General features: G+C 45.6%; 1 protein-coding gene across 3 annotated transcripts in view; it reads left to right on the forward strand.

Annotated features, from left to right (window-relative positions):
- Positions 1-19,471, forward strand: part of SMYD3 (SET and MYND domain containing 3) — a 699,034-nt gene that overhangs the window by 522,145 nt on the left and 157,418 nt on the right. Inside the window, exon 1 of one of the 3 annotated variants that reach the window (XM_034666624.1) lies at positions 14,365-14,540. The exons of the other annotated variants lie outside the window; for them this stretch is intronic. The gene's annotated coding sequence lies outside the window, so the exon portion shown is untranslated. Of the gene's footprint in view, positions 1-14,364; positions 14,541-19,471 lie in introns of those variants that run through there. 3 annotated transcript variants of the gene reach the window in all.

Here is a 19,471-nt window from a genome sequence, read left to right on the forward strand (position 1 = left end):
GGACAAGGTGTCTAAAGTGAGCTAGAATTGGGGATTTCCCTTCTCGCAGGTCAGTTAGGCTCTGGCGAAACCCCAGCAGGGTAGGCTGTGGTAAGACCCTTTCTCCTGAGGCCAGCCCTCGTAAAGAAGAACAGAATTCTGTGACATTTTTCAAAGTGGTTGCTTTTCCCTCCCTCTGCTGGAAACATGAGATGGTTTTTCTCTGGTATAAACTGTGAGGGTCTGGTAGAGCTCTTGGAGGTAAAACTCACAAAAGCATGGGGGCCCCTCAGTCTGGGTCCCCCCGGATGTTTGGACTCTCAGACTTGTGCACTCTGAGTCTCCAACAACGCGTCCGTTACGGTTTAGGTTTTCGGACCCAGCACTGGGTCCTGCTGAGGTTTCTGCTTCTCTGAAGCTGTGATTCTCTGTATCCGTTTCCCCAGTTGGGGGGCAGCAGTCTGCCCTGTGATCTCACTTGTCTGACAGTTCTAAGAAGAATGGTAGATTTTTCAGTTTGTTTCACTTTTTACTCGTTAGGAGGGAGTGGGGACTTCTCCGCTTTTTCCGTTGTAGAGCGGAGGACCCAGTCTCATCCTGTTTTGAAAACGGGGCTTTGGATGGTTTTATTTTCTTGAACACGATGTCAGCAGCACGAACTGTGTGGCAACCCAGTGGTTTCTAGTTTTATAAGAGCGTATAAAGAAGGACCTCATATCTTACCCGATAAGCTTCCCTTGACTCTTTTATAGTTCAACTAAAATCCCAATTTCTGGCAAGATCTGAAACTGTAGGGTTTTGGGTTTTGTCATGTATTTAAAATATCATCCCAGAAGTAAGCCCATGAGAGACATTATCATGTATTAAGGGCTACTGTGATTTTTCCTCCGTGGATGGTCCTTGAAACGTGGTGAAACTCAGACATGATTGGTTTTGCAGCTGTCGAGGTCAATCCCCGGCCCACGATGGTCTGTGCCTGCTTTCTCTTTACTGTTCAGCACAATCAACATATGAGGCTCTGTCTCTCCTTCCTCTCTACCTCATCTGGTTGACATGTTGATAGGAGCTTGGCCAGGCTGCCTGGCAACTGAACCAAAAGCCATATGGCTTGTTCAGTCAGAAAGGACGTTCAGGAATAACAGAACCACGTGGCCAGCCCTGCACAAGATCTTCAATCGCAGAGGCATTGAAATTGAGGTGGAGGGTGGAGATCATCTAGGCCTTCCTCTTGCTTCACAGTTTGGAAGCACCATTAGCAAATTAGCAAGACTGTGTCTCTGACCACGTCCGATGTCCGATTCTCCAATCACCTCATGTAGAGTCGCCCTGCAAGATAAATGATAAAGTGAAATGAAAGAAATTAAACCACTTGCTTAAGGCCCCAAGGGTAGTGCTGGAAACAGAGCGAGGAGTGAGATTTGTTACCTGCTGCCTTTGGATCTCACCGCGAAGTCAGTGGTTTTGAGACATGGTTTTTCTCGACCACCGACCCTTTCTTGTGTCAGGTGCTGGGAAATCTGAGTGAAGCAGATGAAGGAAAGCTGCCGGCCCCGCGGGAGGCCTGTGGGCGATGTTGTATTAGGGGCGAGACCGTAAAGTGAGCGTAACCCTCGGCCCGTCCTCAGCACTGCTGCGAGCGTCGACCTCTTTCCATCCTCTCCTCTGTTCATTCGGAAAGTTTTTGCCAAGCCCCTTACCAGGTTCCAGGCCCTGTTTCAAGCACAGGGGTGTGTCCGTGAACAAAACGGACAGAAGTCCTTGCTGTCATGGAGCTTACATTCCCATAAACACGAATCGTAGTAAAATGCGTTGAGGAGACCTGGGGCCTCTCCTCAAGATGCCCCCCCTTCTTGGCCCCCAGGGATTCCGAGGGATCCCGAGGGCACTGTGTGAAAACCACTGCACTAGGCCATGCATCTTAATATTCAGGACGCTGTTCAGAGCTAGAGTGGAAAAAAAACTGAAGTTCTATGAGAGCATTTAAATTTTCCATTACTGACATAAACTCTTCCAGAAACACCAGGTAGGAGAGAAGGATGGTTCATGTGTTGGAGGGTCCAGTTTGGAGAGCTAATCAATGACTCGTCTGTTTCTCCTTCCCGAGCCATCTTGAGCACTTGCAGCTGTGTGTCTCACGTTGCATCTTATGCAAGCCGATCCTTTAGGGGGGAAGGATGGGAAGGAAATTCGGATCCAAAATGCTGGCATGATGAAGTGTATTCTCTAAAGNCCTCCAAGGCTTTTTTCTCCTTGTTTTCCATTTTGGAAATTTCTATTGTTATGATCTCAAGTTTAGCCATTTTTTTTCCTTCCCCGTGTCTAGCCTAGCAAGGAGTCTATTAAAGCGTTCTTCACTTCTGTTACATTGTTTTTCCTCCCCATCTTTTGATTCTTTCTTGGAATTTTCATTTCTGTGCTTCCGGTATCCTCCTGTTCTTGCATGTTGTCTACTCCCCCCCCCATGGAAGCCCTTAGCATATTAATCAGTATTTTAAAATTCCTGGTCTGATAATCTCAGCATTGCTACTGTATCTGACTTTGGGTCTGATGCTCGTTCAGTCTGTTCAAACTGTGTTTTGCCTTTTAGTATGCCTTGTAATTGTGAAAGGTCTTTAATAACATACGGGTAAGGTCTGAGGGAAACCTATGTAGCCCTGTGATTAGGTCCTGTGAACTTGACCAGTGCTTCTGTTTTTTCCCCCATCTTGGGCAGGACAAGGTGTCTAAAGTGAGCTAGAATTGGGGATTTCCCTTCCCGCAGGTCAGTTAGGCTCTGGCGAAACCCCAGCAGGGTAGGCTGTGGTAAGACCCTTTCTCCTGAGGCCAGCCCTCGTAAAGAAGAACAGAATTCTGTGACATTTTTCAAAGTGGTTGCTTTTCCCTCCCTCTGCTGGAAACATGAGATGGTTTTTCTCTGGTATAAACTGTGAGGGTCTGGTAGAGCTCTTGGAGGTAAAACTCACAAAAGCATGGGGGCCCCTCAGTCTGGGTCCCCCCGGATGTTTGGACTCTCAGACTTGTGCACTCTGAGTCTCCAACAACGCGTCCGTTACGGTTTAGGTTTTCGGACCCAGCACTGGGTCCTGCTGAGGTTTCTGCTTCTCTGAAGCTGTGATTCTCTGTATCCGTTTCCCCAGTTGGGGGGCAGCAGTCTGCCCTGTGATCTCACTTGTCTGACAGTTCTAAGAAGAATGGTAGATTTTTCAGTTTGTTTCACTTTTTACTCGTTAGGAGGGAGTGGGGACTTCTCCGCTTTTTCCGTTGTAGAGCGGAGGACCCAGTCTCATCCTGTTTTGAAAACGGGGCTTTGGATGGTTTTATTTTCTTGAACACGATGTCAGCAGCACGAACTGTGTGGCAACCCAGTGGTTTCTAGTTTTATAAGAGCGTATAAAGAAGGACCTCATATCTTACCCAGTAAGCTTCCCTTGACTCTTTTATAGTTCAACTAAAATCCCAATTTCTGGCAAGATCTGAAACTGTAGGGTTTTGGGTTTTGTCATGTATTTAAAATATCATCCCAGAAGTAAGCCCATGAGAGACATTATCATGTATTAAGGGCTACTGTGATTTTTCCTCCGTGGATGGTCCTTGAAACGTGGTGAAACTCAGACATGATTGGTTTTGCAGCTGTCGAGGTCAATCCCCGGCCCACGATGGTCTGTGCCTGCTTTCTCTTTACTGTTCAGCACAATCAACATATGAGGCTCTGTCTCTCCTTCCTCTCTACCTCATCTGGTTGACATGTTGATAGGAGCCTGGCCAGGCTGCCTGGCAACTGAACCAAAAGCCATATGGCTTGTTCAGTCAGAAAGGATGTTCAGGAATAACAGAACCACGTGGCCAGCCCTGCACGAGATCTTCAATCGCAGACGCATTGAAATTGAGGTGGAGGGTGGAGATCACCTAGGCCTTCCTCTTGCTTCACAGTTTGGAAGCACCATTAGCAAATTAGCAAGATTGTGTCTCTGACCACGTCCGATGTCCGATTCTCCAATCACCTCACGTAGAGTCGCCCTGCAAGATAAATGATAAAGTGAAATGAAAGAAATTAAACCACTTGCTTAAGGCCCCAAGGGTAGTGCTGGAAACAGAGCGAGGAGTGAGATTTGTTACCTGCTGCCTTTGGATCTCACCGCGAAGTCAGTGGTTTTGAGACATGGTTTTTCTCGACCACCGACCCTTTCTTGTGTCAGGTGCTGGGAAATCTGAGTGAAGCAGATGAAGGAAAGCTGCCGGCCCCGTGGGAGGCCTGTGGGCGATGTTGTATTAGGAGCGAGACCGTAAAGTGAGCATAACCCTCGGCCCGTCCTCAGAGCACTGCTGCGAGCGTCGACCTCTTTCCATCCTCTCCTCTGTTCATTCGGAAAGTTTTTGCCAAGCCCCTTACCAGGTTCCAGGCCCTGTTTCAAGCACAGGGGTGTGTCCGTGAACAAAACGGACAGAAGTCCTTGCTGTCATGGAGCTTACATTCCCATAAACACGAATCGTAGTAAAATGCGTTGAGGAGACCTGGGGCCTCTCCTCAAGATGCCCCCCCTTCTTGGCCCCCAGGGATTCCGAGGGATCCCGAGGGCACTGTGTGAAAACCACTGCACTAGGCCATGCATCTTAATATTCAGGACGCTGTTCAGAGCTAGAGTGGAAAAAAAACTGAAGTTCTATGAGAGCATTTAAATTTTCCATTACTGACATAAACTCTTCCAGAAACACCAGGTAGGAGAGAAGGATGGTTCATGTGTTGGAGGGTCCAGTTTGGAGACCTAATCAATGACTCGTCTGTTTCTCCTTCCCGAGCCATCTTGAGCACTTGCAGCTGTGTGTCTCACGTTGCATCTTATGCAAGCCGATCCTTTAGGGGGGAAGGATGGGAAGGAAATTCGGATCCAAAATGCTGGCATGATGAAGTGTATTCTCTAAAGACTCATTCCCCTTAAAAATGAAGTTAGAACCCAGACATCGTCTCTCAGCCAGCAAAACTTAAGAAAATTGTTTGCTTGAAAATGACGTTTCTGGAAATCACGGTTGACTCAGTTTATATCAGAAGAACGGGCCTGTGCGGTTTTGCTGGGAAGGGTGCAGGAGAGACTGTTTTTTTATAGTGCCTGAGAGAGAAGTAAGAGGAGGTCGTGAACACTATCTTGTGATTATCTTCAGTTCGTTTTAGTGGCCTGCGAACATTTGAACCTTATCTAACTCCGCCTTCGCTCAGGAATCCTCAAGAACATCTGGGAGAATTTCAATAAACTAAGCTGATTTTTGGAGCTAAGGGTGGGGGGTAGATTTTTTTTTTTTAATGTTGCCATTTTAAGGGGCTAAATACCACACAGGAGACCTTAGGCATTTATGTGAAATCTGTCCCAAGAGAGTTATGAATTTCCAAATGTAACAATGCCATATAACATAATTCTCTCTTTCTCTGTCCCTGAAAGATATAAAATATAATTGAAAAAGTTAAGTAGCTCAGATATGTAATGATTCTATAAATTCAGTATTAAAGCAATTTCTACGGCTAATTTCTGGCTGGTCTTTCTATTCACTTCTATTTGCTTCTGTCACCAACATGATCAGCTGGTTTTCACGTCAGCGTCATTTTCAGGCAGAGAAAAGATTCTTGCCACTTTACCCGTTTCTGCTTTTATTACAAACAGCCAAGAATAACAAAGCCTATGAATCATCATCATTAGTTAATGGACCTTTTTCTATGAACATCAGCCTTACAACGAGGAGGATCCAAATACCTTTCTCAATAAAATTACAAATGATTACATATCTTGGACCTTCAACATCAAGCTTGGTCACATATGCAAGTGTTAAATCCACGAACATCATCTGTCCTGCCTGCGGCTGATGAATTTTCTGTCAATACCGATTTCCCTTTGGACTCCGATCTCATCTGCATTCGTTTGTCCTATTAATTTTTTTCCCAAAAGTATCCTGTCCGGTGCACTCAAATAAAATATGTAGATTTTCCTCATTTTCTCTGTGCATATTATATCTTATTGTTTAGAAGAGGAGCCATGAGACCGAAGAGAGCGTTGGTGCAGGATGGGCAGGCCGAGGACTTTAGGCATCGGTGTGTCATGTAAGAACACAGTCAATGGTGGGAAAACAGGGAACTGTTCTCAGACGTAGAGGAAGAGGCCATCTGGTTGGTCACCTCTACCCACCTCTCTTTGCTCCTTTCATTTTATAGATGGGGAAACTCATCTCCTTTAAAGTCACAGCCGGTGGAGTCAGGACTGGATCCCAGGTCTTCTAACTCCTGTCCCCGGGCTCTCCCTGTTGTGCCATCCTTGCTTCTGAGGTGTTGGCTCGTCCTGGTCAGAAAACCCTGATCAGAGGGGCACCTGCAGCCGCAGGTCGTCCGAGCTGAAACAGATGTTTGGGCTCGGTGAGCCCCAGGGCTCACTTCCTGTCAGCAGATGGTTCGCAGTCCCGGTGTGTTACTGGCTCGCTTCTGCTGAATCACTGGCATGAACTTGACCACTCTGTTTTTAAAGGCTCTCTGTATGGGGATCCCAGATATGCTACTCTGTGGTTTCTGGCCATCTGTCCCCATTTTCTTTCTTGATGGACCAGTCCCCATACTGTATGCTAGAGATTCAAAGGGAAATAAAATGTGGTTTCTCCTCTCCGGGGTAACGTTGTAGCTTATAGGAGAAATGGACAAATATGTGAGCAGATATGGTCCAGTAGAATGAGCGCTATGAATGGGGACGTACTTGCTGTGGAAGAGGGGCATCTAAATCAGTCTAGAAGGTGTGGAAAGTGTCTTGAAGGAGGTGACCCTTGAGCTGAACTTCGGAGTAGGAGATAGAACGATGAAGCCAGGGGGAGGGGCATCTCAGATGAAGGGAAGGGCCTAGGGAAAGGCACAGAACCATCCGTCAGCACTTTAGGGAGTGGCACGGTGTTCTGCGTGGCTGGAGGAAGGGAGGTTTATGGCAAAGAATCAGGGGCCGGAGCGTGAAGGGCCTTACTTGACGAGCAGTCGGCATCATGTGTGGTTTTATCGTCAGCAAGGTACTTTGTGGCCTTTGGCCCTCTGAGGATGACTTCAGGTTTCACTTTTCTTTCTTTGGAGCATGAGGACCAGAAAAACCTGGATTCAAATTCTGACACCACCTTAGTCTCCTCGTCTGTAAAATGAAGGTGATAGGAACTCCTCCCAACTTTGGCAGAGATAAAGGAATGTGCGAAAGCACCTCATATCATACCCGGCTGGTTTAGCTATTAAAACGTGCTGGTGTCCCTTCTGTTCCTAAAGTCTCTGCAATACTTGCACTCAGAGTCCCTACCTTGGCTGGTGTGGACCCTAACATCAGACTGGCATTTTCTTGCAAGGATCCTGTCCTTTATACCCAAGCACACAATTCTAGATTTTGGAGTGAAATTAAGTCTGAAGTAAAGATTTCCCTCATGACTTCCTAAGGCTGGAGATAGAACGTAATCAGTAAGGTAAGCTATGGCTTTTCCAGATCTTCTGCTTTTAAGCAGGGCTAACTAACAGAGTTAGAGCACGAGGATCTTTGGAGGACAGAGACTAAAGGTCAGGGAAGTTACTGGGTTTGACTGGAGCATGTGGGGGAGACCGTACGGACATGGCGGATCTATTTTGCTCAAAGAAGGATTTCGAGCCTACTCAAATCTAGGAGCAGTATTTCCAGAGCAGAGGGTGTGCGTGAGCTGAAGCACACGTAAGAAATGTAGCAACCGGGGAAAGATCCAGAATGTAAAAGAAAGAGTTTAATTATTTGCAGCGAAATTGTAGTTGAAATTTGAGAGGAAAAGGTGTGCCAACGGACAAGTTGGAGCTAAGGAGTGAGGACTGGCCGCTTTTCTATCCTTTCCCAGGGTCTTTGCCAAGAGAATCAAGAGAAACACAGAAGAGAAGGGAGAGGGTTGCAGGGGGTGATGGGACAGGGGAAAGAGGAAGATTTAGTTATGGAAACAAACGAAGGAAAGAACGATGTGCTGGCTTTGTTTGTATTTCTGTTACGTCTGTTGTGTCAGAATCATGCCTTTTCTCCTTCCTTCCTTCCTTCCTTTTTGGGGGACTAAATAATCAGGTCTAAATTATGACCATGGTAAAATGATGAAGTCAAGTCAAAGTGAGATGAACTTGTGTGAATCTTCTTCAGTTTCAATGAAGAACTTGTCTGTAGTCGGCTGTCTTTTCTTTACCTTTGGATTTAATGCCTTTTCATTATTTTCTATACCAGTTCTTTTGAAAGTAACTGGCTAATGCTGCAGATAAACACATACTTGTTTGGTTTGGTATAATTTGTCTTCTCCCCCACATCTTCACCGACCGTGTTATCCTGAGAATTAGTTTCTGTTTCAGTAAAATGGGAAGGAGATGAATAGCATGCTGGGACGGTGATCATTTTTCTAGGGGCTTACTTCTGCTGAAGAGCTGACATCAAATATGTTAAAACGGCAACAAGCAGGGTAGCTTGACTGCCTTAAAATGGGTATGCAGTGTTCAGATGGTGACACAGTAAGAGGCAAATCATTGTCCAACAAAATGTAATTATCAAGGGAGTAAGTCGGGGCTCGAGATAGCTAGGCAGAGAAGGGAAATCAAAAAGTCAACTCTTGCCCCCACCCCTAAATCCTTCCCAGGTGTACCAGAGCAGCTCATCTGAAGAGGGGAGTAGCAAAGAAGATAGAGAGGGGCAGGGCGAGGGGAGGGCTGTGGGGGAGAGGGATGCCTGGGACCCACGGTGGTGTGTAAGGACTCAGAAGAAAGCAGGTGGAGTTCACACCGTCAGACATTACACCCGTCCGCGTGGCTTGTTGCGGGCAGGCATATCATAGTTGCCGTTTTGTCCCCTGACTCGTCTCAACTCAGATAATATGAGTTGTCAGTCTATCTGACCATCTGTCCACTGCTAGTCTTAGGGGCTTACGTGATTTTGTGGATGAATGTCTCAGATGTTTACTGAGCATCTGAGCATGTCCTGGGCTTGGGGGAAGAGGCCTTGATGAATCCGTTATATTATTTTCCTCAAGTCTATTTATCTATTCAAAAAAATATTTATAGAGGGCCTACTTCATGCCAGACACATTAGCAGGTGCAAGTGTAGAAAATACCACGATTTATGTAGCCTCCTGATAATGAACACCGGGGTCACTTGCAGTGTTTCGTGTTAGCCATGTTGCTATGGACATTCTTCTCACATGTGCCTCCCAGAGCTCATTTGCAAGAGGTTCACTTAGGTAGTGAAAATGAATGAACTTTAGCTATGTGCGTCAGCATATGTGGATCTTAGGAACATAATGTTGAGCCAAAAACCAAAAACAAACATAAAAAATTTGCAAAATAATAAATGCAGCATGATTCCGTTTATAAGCAACCAAAAGCATGCAAAACTAAACAATATGTTGTTTAGGGATACATGCATATGGGATAAGACTATTATAAAAACAAGGGAATAAGGAACACAAAATTAAGATAGCGATTACCTCTGGAAGATGGAGAAGGAATGAGATGGGTGGGAGCACCAAGGATATTGTCCTGTTCTACCAGTACTCGAAGATGTGGGTGATTTCTATTTATTCAGTGGGTAGTAGGTAAATGGAACCTTGACTTGCATTGTAAATACTACCATGGATGATACACAGCTTCCCCCCTCTATCTGGAAGTAGAGCATTCCTTATGAAATCTTTACTACTGAAATGGTGTAAAGCAAAGATGCAATTACATTAATTTATATGGAAAAATTTTTTAGTGCNATACTACCATGGATGATACACAGCTTCCCCCCTCTATCTGGAAGTAGAGCATTCCTTATGAAATCTTTACTAATCTGAAATGGTGTAAAGCAAAGATGTAATTACATTAATTTATATGGAAAAATTTTTTAGTGTCCTCAGAGCCAAAAATCAATCTCTCGGGCTTTTCTGACACCATAAGACACAGCTTGCTAATGGACGCACAAAATAAATTTTTTAAAAAAGGCATACAGAGAGAGATGCTTGCAGACACAGGTCACAGGTCTGGCGGCTGGATGCTGAGATGCTGCGTGTGGTTCTTCGGGAAGGAGCTGGGCGGGGCTCTCTCCCTGCTCAGGTTAGAGGGTGGAAGGGGGCCTTCTAACAGCTCCCCACAAAATAAATGCTGAACGCTATTTTTGCTTTTTGCCTTTCCCAGTGAAAGTGGAAATCCTTTTCAGATTTCCTCTAGTTAGGCACTAATTTTAACATAGGTCTTTTGTAAAAGCAAAGTGGCATCATGTGAAATTTTGAAAAGCAGAGGATACCTGTATTTATACACTTATGTATAATGTACATTAAGTGTTATATTTACATTGGAAATATTTATTTAATTTTTCGCTTAAAATATTTTTAAAGGGAGATGTGGATCATGACCTCAGGGAACTTATGGTTTATTGAAAAAGAAAAGACATATGAACAAATAAATGCTCTAAATCACTTAGAGCTGACTTGCGGTGTTCAGTTNTTTATTGAAAAAGAAAAGACATATGAACAAATAAATGCTCTAAAGCACTTAGAGCTGACTTGCCGTGTTCAGTTGCTTATAGTCCAGGGTAGAGATCGACTTTTACATAATTACCTTCCATTCAGAGTAGAACGTGGTAAGTGCTGCAGTTTATGTGTGAATATGATACTATGAGAGTATAGAGAAGTAAAATTCATAGGATGTAGGAACCCTTCCTGAGGGAGGTGTCACTTAAGATGTATCTTGAAGGATGAATAAAATTATGAGCAACAAAGAGTGACAAAAGTACTTTTTTAAATAGGAAGCATATGGACAGATGTGGAGAACTGAGTGAAGACAGGACATGGCTATGAATGGCAAAGAAGCCGGTGTAACAGAAACACAGCGAGCGTGGGGCACGGCGGGAAGGTAGGGGGAGGGCAGTTTGTGGAGGGCCTTCAATGTCATGTTGAAGAATTTTGTCTTTTTTGCTGTAGCCATGGGGTAGATCTCATATTTCTCTTTTCTGAAGGGTGGATTAACAAAACACAGTGGGGTGGGCAGGCAGAGAGCCTACCTTGGAAAGTTGTAAGCAAGAGGTCTTGAAGGTCCAAGACAGGTGACAATGAAGGGATTGAATAGAAAGGGGTGAATGTGTGTGAGTGACATAGAGTTATGACCTGATGGGCAATTGAATATGGAATGATCTACCACTTTTTTTTTAAGATTTATTTATATATTTGGGGGGGTGGTAGGAGGTAGGGGGAAAGGGAGGGGGGAGAATCTCAAGCAGACTCCCCAATGAGCATGGACCCTNATGAACCCCAATGTAGGGCTCCATCCCAGGACCCTGAGATCATGACCTGAGCCGAAATCAAGAGGTGGATGCTTAACCCACTGAGCCATGCAGGCACCCCGACAGAGCCACCCAGGCACCCCGCGAACGCAGTTTAATCTCACTCAGTGTTAAACTTCTGCGCGTCGTTTGTGGTTCATGATACTGTGGTGGAAGAGCAGGCAGCGGGCTAATCACAGGATAGGAGCCACTTTTCTTATTGTTGCTGTTCATTCTTTAACTTTGAACCCTGCACGTAAACTGGTTACCTCGAGATGTGCTTTCCTTACCTCCTCTCTTCAGAGTAACAGCCTGAAAAATAGTTTTAGTTAATTTAAAGATTTCATATAGTTGGAGTCCAGAAGATCAACGTGCAGACAAGTTTCCCAATGTAGTAAGTAAATTTTAAATATGGAAGGAAAAAAAAAAGAGAGACTATCATTTTGTCTTGTTTCTTTCTCCTGAATACACTGATAATAGTTTATATTATGACCGACCAAAGAGGTCTCACTGTCTTGAATTCCTCTTTGGGGACATATGAACACTTTACCCAAAGGTATTTCGTGATTACGTGCCTATGAAGTCCCTTTGTTTGAGATTCTCGGAGCCTCCTGCGCAGCCTCTGATTGCTGCCTACTCTATCTGATGACCGCCTTTCTGTTTGGAACCTAGTGCCTTCCGAAAATAAAGATGCTTAGACTTCACTTTGAGTAGGTTTGCATGAACCCCTGAATGAGGAAGGGCGGCCAACGTCTCTTGGGACAGGACACTGTATATGCCCTCGAGGACATTTGGGGAATTGAGGCTTATCGTTTTAGGAGGTGTTTTTACAACTCTCTGCTGCAGTGTGTACCCAGGGCAATATCTCCTTTAGCTTAGTAAGAACCTGGAGCGTTTATACTAGCCTACAGAACATATCGTTTGGCGTATGTTGACTTTCAGTGTTTCTTTTGCATAGAATGCCAACCATGCTAGGAGCCGGCGGGGGGTACCTTTCCTCAGTATTTAACAGGTGCCTCTGAGAGCTAGTATCACAGTCTTCTCAAATTAGTTTGATCAGAGCAGTGGTAACAATGATGCCCATCACCCAATACTCTCCCCATTTACCAATCAGCTGCTGCTGCTTTCATTTGCTTCGGAAAATCAGCTTTCTGATTTAACGAGCTGAATTAGGTCAGGAGACAGCCATATAAAATCATTGGTTTACCTTCCCCCCCCCCACTTCTTGTCAGTCCTCTCTTTTTCATCATGGCAATCCAAATAGATACTGACCATCAGTAATTCTCTTTCCTGGGAGTCTGTAACATTTTTGCTGTCGACTCTTTCGTTGTTCTCTTAATCCTCCCTTCTTTTCATGCCTTGTTTCCTTCGGTTTCATTTTTTCTCCATTTCCCAAAGTGATCCTTGCATTTCAGCTCTTCGGGCTTACCTTTTATTGCTAATGCTTTGGTTTATTTTTTCTCCTCCAAATAAGCTTTACCATAATCATCTTTACTTAGGAACATTTCTGTTATTTTCTTTAAAACCAGCATTTCTTTAACCACCTTTGATAATTTACTAAATTTTTTTTCAGAAACAACAGATTAATTCTTGTTTGGGCTGTTGTGCTGTTCGTTGTCTCTGAATTCAAAGTTGGAAACCTCACATATGCAAATTCAGTTATGCCTGCTGTAATTATCAAACCCTGATTCCTTCAGCGAATATGTTCTATTTTGCATTTAGATGTTGGGGGAAATGAGAAGCATGTGCAAAATAAGGCTGGAGGAAAAGAAAGAATCATTGGGAATTTTATTTTTTTTATTTAAAGTAACTAATTAAATCTGTGTATAACTCAGGAAAAGGAAAACCTGCTTCTTTTATTTGTGATAGGAGCAGTAGGAGAACTGTTGAATCTCACAAATGTGGAAGTTTGGGTGTCTTTTCTTCAGGGGACGATACTGAGAGTAATCATTATAAAGGACAGTGTAAAGAAGTGGGGGGGGNTGGGAATTTTATTTTTTTTATTTAAAGTAACTAATTAAATCTGTGTATAACTCAGGAAAAGGAAAACCTGCTGCTTTTATTTGTGATAGGAGCAGTAGGAGAACTGTTGAATCTCAAAATGTGGAAGTTTGGGTGTCTTTTCTTCAGGGGATGATACTGAGAGTAATCATTATAAAGGACAGTGTAAAGAAGTTGGGGGTGGTTAATGGCCAGACCACAGGCAGCATAATCTGATTTTTATTTATTTATTTAAAGATTTTAGAGCTTGCGTGAGCAGAGGGAGGGGCAGAGGGAGAGGGAGAGAAGCAGACTCCCTGCCGAGCGGGGAGCCTGATGTGGGGCTCGATTTCACGACCCTGGGATCGTGACCTGAGCCAAAACCAAGAGTCAGAGGCTTAACCAACTGAGCCACCCACATGCCACATTCTAACTTCTAATAGTTAGGATTTACCTATCATCATGAAAAAATATTTTTAAAAACATCTGGAGAGCGTTTTTGTATCATGGGAAAATGACCACTGAGTGGACAGTTCACTCTCAGATCTTTGTATAGTCAAGGAATGCAGTGGGCTCTTGGCCACCAAGGACCCTGGCTGGTGTTTTAGGGGAGACCCACCCACTCCTTGGCATTGCAGATAATAAGTGGGATGCAGAAACCCCGTGCCCCATTTTGGTTTAGTTCGTATATAATTTCTGTATATATTTTTACGTATCTTTCTTCAGTTCCGTATATGTTAATAGTCTTGAAGGCCAGTGCTCTCAGTGAAAAATAGCCAGCTCAGATTCCAGAACATCAGGACCTGTCTGTACGGTTTGTCAGAAGGGCTTTAAAATCCATCTGCTGCTTCTCTACCCAAACTGTCCTTCTAAGTGCTTTCCCTTGGCTGTTTAGAGAGAGCCGTGTGGTAGGCGGGAAAAGAAATGTGAACTTGGGTTTTAAAGCAACTGACTTAAACTCCTGTCCAAGGGAAGCTGCCTTGGTTAACTCAGAATTGAAAGAAGCTTCTGGGAACCCGTGCATTGAGTCACCTCCAGAGTATGGCCAAATTTGGGCAGACTGTTAACTTGGCATAAGCAATGCAACTTTAGGTCAAGGTCGTATTTTGGGTTTTGAGTGACTTATGAGAGTCTGTTTTAGGACAACTGACTGAGGATGATGAAAACCAAGAACCGGAAGTGGTGGTGAATGAGTTTGATGCTGAGAGTCCAGGAGAGCAACCCGAACCCGGTCAGCGCAGTGCAGAAGCTCCGAGAGACGGAGGGGTGGCTGGAACCTCGGGGCCTGGTGTGGCTGAGGTGACACAAATGTCCTGTCCTCACACATCGGTCATGCAGAGCACGACTTCTGTTCTGCCAAAACCTGGGGGTATACACAGTGATGCTGAATTTCATGAATTCCAAACTGTGTATTTTTTCATGATTTTATGTTCCTGGAACTGGAATCCATTGCACAACAGCTAGCCTGACATAGTTTGCTGATGCTTTTTCTTAGTAGAACGCGATAACATGGTGCATCTGACTCTTTATTGAGTGCGTCTTACAGTCGATGAACTTTGGTAATAATAATGATCTTGTTACTATTTACTAAGCTCTCTCTGGGCCAGGAGCCCTTCCCAGGCCCACATGCATTATTATCTCTTTTAATTCTCATAGTTTTTCTGCTTTACAGCTTTCTGGTAATTGCTGGTTCTTTATTTCTGGGTTCTTCCTCATCAAAAATAATTGGCCAATAATAGGGAAATGTAGACACATAATTTAGCACATTGCACCCCACATAAAAATACTAATTCCCTGATTTTTTATTTTTTTATTACTTTTTTTTTTTACGGTGTCATGTTAGTCACCGTACAGTACATCGTTAGTTTTTGATGTAGTTTTCTGTGATTCATTGTTTGCGTATAACACCCAGTGCTCCATGCAATACGTGCCCTCCTTACTACCCATCACCAGCCTATCCCATTCCCCCACCCCCCTCCCCTCTGAAACCCTCAGTTTGTTTCCCAGAGTCCATAGTCTCTCATGGTTCGTCTCCTCTTCTGATTTCCCCCCTTCATTTTTCCTTTCCTTCTCCTGATGTCCTCCATGCTATTCCTTATGTTCCACATCTAAGTGAAACCGTATGATAATGGTCTTTCTCTGCTTGACTTGTTTCACTTAGCATAATCCCCTCCAGTCCCATCCATGTTGATGCAAATGTTGGGTGATCATTCTTTCTGATGGCTGAGTAATATTCCATCGTGTATATGGACCACAGCTTCTTTATCCATTCGTCTGTTGAAGGGCATCTTGGCTCCTTCCACAGTTTGGCTACTGTGGGCATTGCTGCTATGAACACTGGGGTGCATGTGCCCCTTCCTTTCACAACATCTGTATCTTTGGGGTAAATACCCAGTAGTGCAATTGCTGGGTCATAAGGTAGCTCTATTTTTAACTTTCTGAGGAACCTCCATACTGTTTTCCTAAGTGGCTGTACCCATTTGCATTCGGTCAGATGGGGGTGTCTGAGTGGCTTAGTCGGTTTAACGTCTGCATTGGGTTCAGGTCATGATTCCCGGGTCCTGGGATTGAGCCCCATGTGGGGCTCCCTGCTCAGCGGGGGAGCCTGCTTCTCCCTCTTCCTCNTTTAACTTTCTGAGGAACCTCCATACTGTTTTCCTAAGTGGCTGTACCCATTTGCATTCGGTCAGATGGGGGCGTCTGAGTGGCTTAGTCGGTTTAATGTCTGCGTTGGGTTCAGGTCATGATTCCCGGGTCCTGGGATTGAGCCCCATGTGGGGCTCCCTGCTCAGCGGGGGAGCCTGCTTCTCCCTCTTCCTCTGCTGCTCCCCCTGCTCATGCTTTGTCTCTCTGTCTGTCAAATAATTAAATAAAATCTTTAAAAAAAAAAAAGTGGTCAGGTGGGAAGGCGACAGGTGCTTATGAAAGAGAAAACCATCACATTTATTTTGGGGGGAGATGGGAGGAGGCCCAGAGTGGGAGGGGAGGGTTCTCTGCAGTCATCTCTCCGATGACTCCGTGTGTGACCACCTGCAAGTACTGTGACATTCGCACGACGGAGTGTCGGCCTTCATTTGCTCTTTTTTTGTAGCTGATTCATCTTCCCGGCCTGCCCCAGGGAGACAGAATCCCTCTCTTTGTGGCACTGATTTGGTAATGGTGGCTGGCTGCAGCGAGACAGTGGGAGAGTGGAAAATTCAAAGGCCGTCCATTTTCCTTTGCATCTCCCAGCTGGTCTTCGGCAATCCCCAGCAATCCTTCCTGCCGATGATCAGAGTGTGGGGGGGCCTTTGTGGCTCCCAAGGCCGCGGACGGGCAGTAGACTCATGTGCTTCTGAATTGATCTGACAGACTCGAGTACTGCCCTGCGTTATTGCAACTTGGTTCTTGACAGAGTGACTTACAAAGAAATATGGCCAATAGTCAGGAAAATTATCTTGGCTGAGAAAGGCTAAAATTTGTCAGAATTAGAGAAGAACGTGACATGTTTTTACTTTCTTATTTCTCTAAGCAAACAGTTGAAAGGGCTGGATTTTCGTCCCTCCTTCCCAGTGCCTTGACTGTGCGCGTTGAAATAAAAAGGCCCATAATGCTTGAGTGAATAAACCTGTGTTTCTGCCAGCAGGGGTACAGGACAGCACCGTTCCAGACCTTTCCCGTCACTTAACCCCTTCCCCCCAGCCTGTCCTATGTGTAATTCCTCCAGGGCTGAGTTTTCTGCTGGGAAGGTTATTTTGACAAACTAAATCTCGCTGATGTGTGAGAGCAGGTGAGTACCCAGCCTTAGAATGGTGTATCCATCTCCCTTAGCCTTCCTTTCCTCATCCTTAGAATGAAGACAGTGTTCTGAGAGCTCCCTTGTGAGGGGGCTGGAACCCCCCGAGACTGTGAACTAGAAGGGCTTCGAGGTGGGGCACCGTGGGGGCACCCGTCCTCCTCCCTCAGGCAGGACAGGTGCGCCTCAGTGAGGCCCTTGCCTGGTTGGAAACAGTGGGTTCAGTGGTGTGATGTTCAGGTGGTCTCAGCATGTGTTGAAGGAAAGGTCTGAGGGCCACTGGGTCCCAACACCCCTACCAGCACCCCCTGCCCACAACTGCTCTCGTTAGGTGCCCCCGCCCCTGAGTTCAGCCCTCCCTGCATCTCCTTTCTGGCTCTTCAGAGAAAGAATTACATCATGGCATTTCAGGCACAACTGTCTTTAGTATCGCTCTGCTTTTTCCTTCCTCTCCACTTGCAGTGAGGTAGACAAGGAACAGGACACATTTTAGAGGTTTGTAAGGTTTTTTTTAAAAAAAAACCAGGGAATGCCGTGGGTCTGTATTTTGTTCCACATGCTGTGGCAAAACCCCGTGTCGTGATTCCTGTTACTTCTCAGTGTTGACTTTTGTAGCGTCTGCTGTTACCAGATGTCACCACCTTCCACTTTCGGAAGCCGAAGTCGTTTGTGTGGGTATGAAGCTTATGTCAACTTCCTTCAATCTCAGGAAAACATTTTCCGGAATTTATAATTCAGCTGATGCTTTCCCACCATGTCACAGAAGGCATAAGAAGCGTGGGTGATCCTTGTGAGTCCGGGTTGAGGTACCTCCTTTCCCCTACCTGTCCCAGCTGAGCTCATGACCCGTGTGCTCGCACCGGTGCAGCGTGCATGTGATTCATTGCCTAGTGTGGCCGTGTCCCCGGCTGGTCTCAGCATCACGGAGGGCGAGGTCGGTGCAGACACCTTCCTGTGGTTCCAGAACCTACCTGGTCGGTGTAGGTCACTGACTGACTGCTTGTAGGAAGGAATGCAGACGGAGAGACAGTGGAAGGAGGGAAAGAGAGAAGGGCAAGAGGAGATTTTTTTGTTGTTGCATTATGACAACTGGCTTGGTTTATTAGCAATGCTATGTGGAAGTCACAAAGGCTAACCCAACAAAGTCACTGCTACCGAGTGCACTANGGCTAACCCAACAAAGTCACTGCTACTGAGTGCACTATGTCCATCGACATTCACTCAGCAAACATTTTTTGAGCATGCTCAGTGTGTCAGACCAGTCTGAGCCGGGGTTGGGGGGGGAGGTCATGAAGTAGAATTTCTGNATGTCCATCGACATTCACTCAGCAAACATTTTTTGAGCATGCTCAGTGTGTCAGACCAGTCTGAGCCGGGGTGGGGGGGGAGGTCATGAAGTAGAATTTCTACCCTCTTGGAACTCAAATATCAAGAAATGGCTGTGCCCTACAGTGCAGGATGTGGGAGTAGATTCATGGGCAAGTTTGGGAGTGCGAGCCAGAACCAGAGAGCCTCCCTCCCCCAGAGAGGCAGTTGGGAGGCTCCCACAGGACGAGAGTGTTGAGCTGGGCCCCAGAGGGTCATGGGAGTTGAGGAGATGAGGAAGGGAGGGGACACTCCAGGCAGAGGGACCAGCCCACCCTACAGACGCGAAGGTGGGAAGAGTGGAAAGTGGGAGGCCAGCGTGGGCTGGCAAGAGAAGAGATGGAACGAGAAGATTAGGTCAGGACCAGATCCAGACTCAGGGGTGGCCTCCCCCTAGCCCAGGGCTTGTCTGTCTGTTTTAAACCCCTGCTTTTATTTTGCTCTCCTACTTAGGAGCCCCACGAACTAGTTAAGAAGAGTTTGTTGTTGTTGTTGTTTTATTTGAGAGAGAGAACATGAGCAAGAAGCATAAGCAGGGGGAGTAACAGAGGGAGAGGGAGAAACAGGCTTCCTGCTGAGCAGGGAGCCTGATGTGGGGCTTGATCCCAGGACCCAAGATCATGACCTGAGCCAAAGGCAGATGCTTAACTGACCGAGCCACCCAGGTGCCCCTAAGAAGAGTTTGTTAAACTTAACTTTCAGTAGTGGGCATTAAAAAAGAAAAGATTAGGGGCACCTGGGTGGCTCAGTCGGTTAAGTGTCTGCCTTTGGTTCAGGTCATGATCTTGGGTCCTGGGATCAAGCCCCGTGTTGGGCTCCCTCTTCTGTGGGAGGGTCTGCTTCTCCCTCTCCTCTGCCCTCCCCCCTTGTGCTCACTCTCTCTCTCTCAAATAATTAAATAAAATCTTTAAAAAAAAAAGAAGAAAAGAAAAGATGTATTTAATCTGCTTTTCCAAATTCCCTCCTCTCTTCACATTCTGATGAACACTGACCCAGGCAGGGGACCTCCGTTGGGACTCTCTGGAGGTCACCACTAAAGGGGTGCAGGGATGGCGCGCTGGTGTTTCATCTAAGGGCCAACTCAGGAATC

The sequence above is a fragment of the Ailuropoda melanoleuca genome, chromosome 8 (genome assembly GCF_002007445.2).
Source record: "Ailuropoda melanoleuca isolate Jingjing chromosome 8, ASM200744v2, whole genome shotgun sequence".
NCBI classification, from domain to species: Eukaryota; Metazoa; Chordata; class Mammalia; order Carnivora; family Ursidae; genus Ailuropoda; species Ailuropoda melanoleuca.